Source organism: Beta vulgaris, chromosome 5, assembly GCF_026745355.1.
Source record: "Beta vulgaris subsp. vulgaris cultivar EL10 chromosome 5, EL10.2, whole genome shotgun sequence".
Taxonomy (NCBI): domain Eukaryota; kingdom Viridiplantae; phylum Streptophyta; class Magnoliopsida; order Caryophyllales; family Amaranthaceae; genus Beta; species Beta vulgaris.
This window is the reverse complement of record NC_079206.1, coordinates 19,466,093-19,472,660: the sequence shown is the minus strand read 5'-3', so window position 1 is coordinate 19,472,660 and position 6,568 is coordinate 19,466,093. Positions and strand designations below refer to the sequence as shown.

Sequence of the window (6,568 nt, the reverse complement as noted above, 5' to 3'; positions counted from 1 at the left end):
TGTTTTTCGAGCTTCCCTTCCCTTACCCCCTGTTCCGTTGCGTTGTCGGGTCCCCCTTTCCCCCTCCTCGTGTTTTATGTGTCGGTTTCCCTCCCCCCTCCCCTGGTATGTTACTCTATCAGTGGTTGTTTAGTTTTATCGTTTGTGTCTTCCCCTTCCCCTTCCCGCTTTTGGTTGAGCCTTCAAGTTTCGGGTTCGGTATTAAGAACCTATTGTTGTTTGGTTTTGTTATTTTCATGTTTTTTATCTTCAGATCTGATAGACCTGGCCCTTTTTTATGACTGGTAGTGCTGGGGTGTTCTCTAGTGGTGATCGGTGGATAGTTCAAGGCTCTTGGTTACCTATGACAAAGGAAAATCTAGGCAACCTGGTAGGTAGAGCCAATAATCCTGGAGTTAGGCACGAGTTTTTCGCCACTTTAGGAGTTCAGGTGTTGGTTAAGATGAGAGAAGGTTCTCTTTTCAACTCTATTGTGCGTCGGTCTTATGAGTTCAGGATTGTCAGTTTGGATCTAAGGATCCGCCAATGGGGCGATGTTTTTCATTATAACTCGCTCCAAATTCCCGTGATGCCTTCAGATGTTACCACACCTAAAAAACACATCTTGTGGGAGGCAACATAACTTGCTTTTGGGCACGTCAAGACGTCCACGTCTTTCGAGTTTCAGTCTAGTGTGATTGAACTCCAGATACCCTCGCAGCAGGGTTAGAAGTCACTAAAAAACGTGATTTCCTTGTTAGTTGAATCAAGAGAATCCCAGGAGGATCATCAAGGACCTTGGGATTTCGCGTCTAGTAGACATTGGGATCTACTAACTGATGTACGACACTCTCTCTATGAAGATTGTGAGGGTTTTGTAGCTCAACAAATATCTTCTCATATCCAACCTCACCCGCCAACGCTCAAGATAAACTTCATTCGGACAGGAGGTATAATATTTAGTGTTTTCTTTAAAAATTATGTTCGAGTTCACGTCGTTCTTGTTAGCGATAATTATTTTCGTTTGGTTGTATTAGCATTAGGTTGTACTTCAGTTTTTAATTAATGTAAATTCTCTCGATGTAAAAAAAAAAAAAAAAACTAGGCCTCTCCGGTTGTATGGTTTTACTAGAGAGGATTACTAGTACATAAATTAAAGACACAAATCAGAGTTGAAAATGGTATATTCTCTTTGACATGCAACAAGCCAACAACTTTACAATATTATTAGAGGGGAAGCTTGGTCGGGCCAAATGTTTCCAACCATAAATGACTTGGACCCCCTCTATTAAGTTCTAACACACATACTGTGTTTTTATACGTCGTCCAAACTCCAAAGCTTCATATAAAAATCTTTATAATTTTCACTCCTCTATAATATCAAGCCAGCCAAACTTCCATAGATAACCTTTACACGAGGATATAAAAAAAGCAAAATTTAAAATGTACGTTCTTCTCTAATTTCCAACTTATTCTAACAAAATTTAGAGCGATTTCAAAATTTGCTAATTAATGTAATCATCTAAACGGGAGATTAACAAATGGAAGATTTTATTTTGTTGGGTTTGCAGGAAGCTATAAAGGTAATGATGCATACAAAATTCAATGAAGACTTCTTATCTATAATGTATGATACTTTTATGGTACATATACTCATTGGATACTTCATAGAGATACATATTTTTGTTTCTTAATGCAAAAGATAAATTTGATATATTAATGAAAGACATACTGCATCTATAATCAAACATTAAAGAAAAATGAAACAAAACCTAATTTGGCCAAATAAATTTGTTCTATGATATAACTATAATACTAACAATCGAACCATATCTGCCAATACAACATCCCTACCATTTGTGCCGAATCATGCAACATTTTTGAGACAAAATCTATTTATTGTACAGCGTAGATAGCATACAGAAATCCAATATTAATTGCAAATTTGTACAACAAATCATCAATGAACTGTCTTTATGCACCAAACTGTAGAAAGCAAACTTTAAACTACTAGAGGAGACTGAAAACTCAAAATCCAAAATCCCTGGAGGCAAAGAACTCAATAATTGAGTTAAAAACTCGATCACTCACAGAGACAAAGAAGAATTATTATATTTTAAAAAACTAGAAAAGCAAATGCATAAAAGTAAAAATTGGAGCTCACCATTATTGAAAAGGATGGTGGCAAAGAAAGAAACTTCATATTAATAGAAGTAAAAAATGGAGAAATAATATAGAACATGCTTTTATATCTATGGATAAAAAAAGATCTAATTAATAGATAGGAAGCACCATAAAGATCAATTAATGAGGTTTTGGGCCGATGCATTAACAAAAGAATAAGAATCATTTACTTATGTATATACTTTTTCCTTTCTTTTTTAGTTCCAATATTATGACTTTTCTACTATTAATAAATCAAACTTTGACCATGTATAATGTCCTAAACACAAGGATAAACATAGTAATGTAATAACTTATTTGATTTGTCTCAATGTGTAATTATTTAATATCTTATTTGCATAAATTTTTCGAATACGTAACTTAAGTTATTAATGTAAAAATTATGCCTTAACAAGTGTGTACTTGCAAATGTTGCAATTAAAAAAGAACAGAGGAAATATAAGATAAAAAAAATTAGGAATTATCTTATGTAAAAGAGTCAACCCACTAAGACTAAGATATTGAGCGGTGGTGTAGGATCAAATCCCAAAGGTAGTAAGTCTTCTCTTTCTAAGTTATGAAGAAAGTCTTTTCCAAAGATTCTTTATAAATTTTGATATGAAATTGAGATATTTACCTTGCGGAAAATACGTCGTATAGGAATAAATACTTATGCTATATTTTTCTGCATGCGGGAGAAAAATAAAATCGAAACTGATTCTTAAATAAATCAAAATGAAAGTTTGAAACTCATGTGATTAACCTCTTTTGTTTACCCTGGACAGTGGGATATAAATCTATAAGATATCACATTTAGTTTGATATGACATCAAATGAATTAACTGCGGAGTTGTATGTGGTAGGAAACTCTCATGTACGGTTCTTATCGAAGGAATTGACCCTCTTGTGCCTATTTTGATCGGGGAGAACACTCCACCAACAGAGAGATTATATATTTGCGGAGGCTTGGTTCGATTAAGCCGCTAAGTATCGAAAATAAACTAGAACACTTACTCCTAGGAATAATTGAAGCGCATAATTGGTTTATTTCTACGAGGCTTTTTGAATAAAATAATATAAACTCTTATTATTTCTTATTTTTTATATGTTAGAATTATTAGTCAAATAGAATAGAATCATTCTTTGAGAAAGAACCAATCAAAGAGCTTCTTTATTTCCCTTTTTAGATCATCATAGAGTACATAATCGATTTATTTCTTTTCATCTATTAGCTATTAATACAAATAAATTACTATTTTAAATATCAAAAATAGCATTTTTTTTAAAAAGAAAATCCACTTATGATATAATAATTTAAAAAATCTTCATAAATAAATAATAATGAATAATATTTCTAAGCATTGAAATATTATTCATTATTCCAAAATAAAGTAGTAATAAAATATAAAAAAAAAGTTTCGAATGACTACTGAGATGTTTCTTATAAATGACTAACAATTTTTCGTGTGATTTTTCATAATGTGGGTCGAGTATTTTTGAATAGAATCCAAAATAATAAAATATTATATGTAAAACATTAAGTAGCTCCATCTAATATCTTCTAATTGAGATAAGAATAATAATATCATTAACAGCTAAAAGCCCTGACACTACTACATGGATTTGGAACCTACATGTTGATGCACACGATTTCGATAGCCATATCAGCGATTCGGAAGACCTGAAAATTTTTAGTGCCAATTTTTGTCAACTCTCTATCATTTAATTTCTTTGGCTATGTGGTATGTATTTTCGTGGTTCTCGTTTTCCTAATTATGAAGCATGGCTAAACGATCCTACTCACATTGGACCTAGCACCCAAGTAGTTTGGACGATAGTGGGGCAAGAAATTTTTAATTGTGATGTATGGGGATTCCGAAAAATACAAATAAGCTGTGGCATTTTTTCAGATTTGGCGAACATGTGGAATAACTAATTAATTACAACTTTATTGTAGTGCAGTTGGTGCATTGGTCTTTACGACATTGATGCTTTTCATTGGTTGGTTCCATTATCACAGAGCTGCTTCAAAATTGGCTTGGTTCCAAGATGTGGATTCTATGTTGCATTATCATTTAGCAGGACTACTAGGACTTGAGTCTCTTTATTGGGCGAGGTATCAAGTCCATGCATCATTACCGAGTAACCAATTTCTAAATGTTGGGGTAGATCCTAAAGAGATACCACTTCCTCATGAATTTATCTTGAATCTGGATCTTTAGGCTCAACTTTATCCTTGTTTTGTTGAAGGAGGAAACCCATTCTTTTATACTTTGAATTGGTCAAAATATGTGAAGTTTCTTACTTTTCATGGACGATTGGATCTAGATCTGTGACTGACTGATATTGCACACCATCATGTAGCTATTGCAATACTTTTCATGATAGCGGATTTCATGTATAGAACGAACTGGGATACCGATGATGGTCTAAAGAAGAACTACGGTTTCTTAGATAGAGAAAGAGATAACATAGATAGATAAATTAATATTATGTTTATCTTTATTTTTTTAGTGGATATTTATCTTTAATGGGTTTAATTGCTGAGTTGAGTTTTATAATAAGAGTTATTATGTCTACATTTAGTTGGTATTCTAGCCATTCATTGTATTAAAAGCGTATATAGCGACATATTTCTAATTAGCATTTAAATGTTTGATCAAGTTAAAACTCTGTTAAACATAAAAGTTGATATATGGTAAAGTAGCATTGAAAGGTAACTAGTTTAGCGGTTGAAAAATGTTATAAAGAACAAAAAACAAAAATGTGGAAACTAAACCAATACCATTTTTGTTTCTAGACATATTTCTAGGGGCTCGTTCGTTATCATTTTTTTTCAATAGGGGAAAAAAAAGGAAGGGCTGCGCTTTTCCTGAAAGCGCAGCCCTACATAACAGAAGGGCTGCGCTTGTGGAAAAAGCGCAGCCCTTCACACACTCAGAAGGGATGCGCTTTTTAAAAAAGCGCAGCCCTTCTGAGTTGCGCTTGTAAAAAAAGCGCAGCCCTTCTGTAATGTAGGGCTGCGCTTTTTGTTACAAGCGCAACCCTTCGTTAATTTTTTTTTGCTTTGAATAATTGCGCGCATGTACAGTAGAGCATTCTATTTCGAGTGAGCATTCCCTCCTTAGAGAATTACGAGCAAAAAAACAGCACCCACCACTACTGCTGCCCTAATTCGAGTGTTGCACCACCACCACCACTACTCCTGCCCTAATTCAAGTGCACCACCAGCACCACCACTACTGCTGCCCTAATTCGAGCACCACCACCACCACTACTGCTGCCAACACTTTGCTCCACCACCATCAATTAATTTGAGTGGTATTTGCACACCACCACATTTCGCACCACCACCTTGTGCAGTACCCACCACATCGTGCCCACCACCTTGCTTACCATTACCCTTCTTCTCTTCTCTTTCTTCTTCTCTTCTTCTCTTCTCCACCATTTGAGTGGTTAATTAGGTATGAATTAATTTTGTTTTTAAGTTACTTTTGTTTTTCTTAATTGAATTAAATGGTTAATGTGCAATGTGGGTTTTGTCAATTGTAGGAAGAAGAGGCTAAGGAAGGCAAGTAAAGTCCAAGTATCTCTTTTCTCTTCATTGCTCGTCGTTGGTGTTAAGAGGTAACTATTTAACATGTAGACAAAGTTGATAATTTATTGAATGTAATATGTATTTTTTATAATGTATATATATTTGTTGATATGAGATTGTATGAAAAGCAATGTGATTTAGCTATATATGAAAATCTACAAGTTGTTTGAACCATCATCATATATGCCTAGATACCCGTTCAAGACTTACTCATTAGGAGTAAGTCTTGAATAGTCCCCGGTTTGGGACTGTTCTTGGACGTTTGATCTCACTTAGGTGGTGAATGTGTGTCTTCTTTTCAATTCTGAGGAAAATCTTGGCTTATCGTTTCTACATTGTTCTCTGGGTACATATGTAGATAAGCAATTATCTACATTGTGTACTTGGAGAACTGTAGGGAAATGCTGCCGGATTTTCCTTAGAATTGAAAAGTTGGCATATATTCACTAGTGAGATTAGACGTCCAAGGATGGGTTAGGTTGGAGTGATAAGGACCTTTGACTGCATGCATACAATTGAACATGTAACTATCTTAGCTTGTTGTATACGTGTGTGATTTGAATATGTGAGTGTGTGTACTTTAATAATGATTGATGCATTATAATGAATGTTGTGTTTAATTATTAGAGGTGGTCTTCTTGAATGAGATGGATCGTACTTGGATGTATGGTAGTCGTGAATCGATTGAGTTTGTGAATGGGGTCTCGGAATTCTGTAGAAGTGCATTAGAATATCAAACATCCTCTGGAGCAGTCGACTTTTATTGTCCTTGTTTGGATTGTAGAAATGTGAGCAAGGTTAGTAGTATACATGTGGTTAGGGAGCATG

At 34.4% G+C, this 6,568-nt stretch overlaps 1 pseudogene; it reads left to right on the top strand.

Moving 5' to 3' along the window:
- The first annotated feature begins 277 nt into the window (after positions 1-277).
- On the top strand, positions 278-4,625 carry LOC130591362 (photosystem I P700 chlorophyll a apoprotein A1-like; annotated as a pseudogene).
- The last annotated feature ends 1,943 nt before the right edge of the window (positions 4,626-6,568 follow it).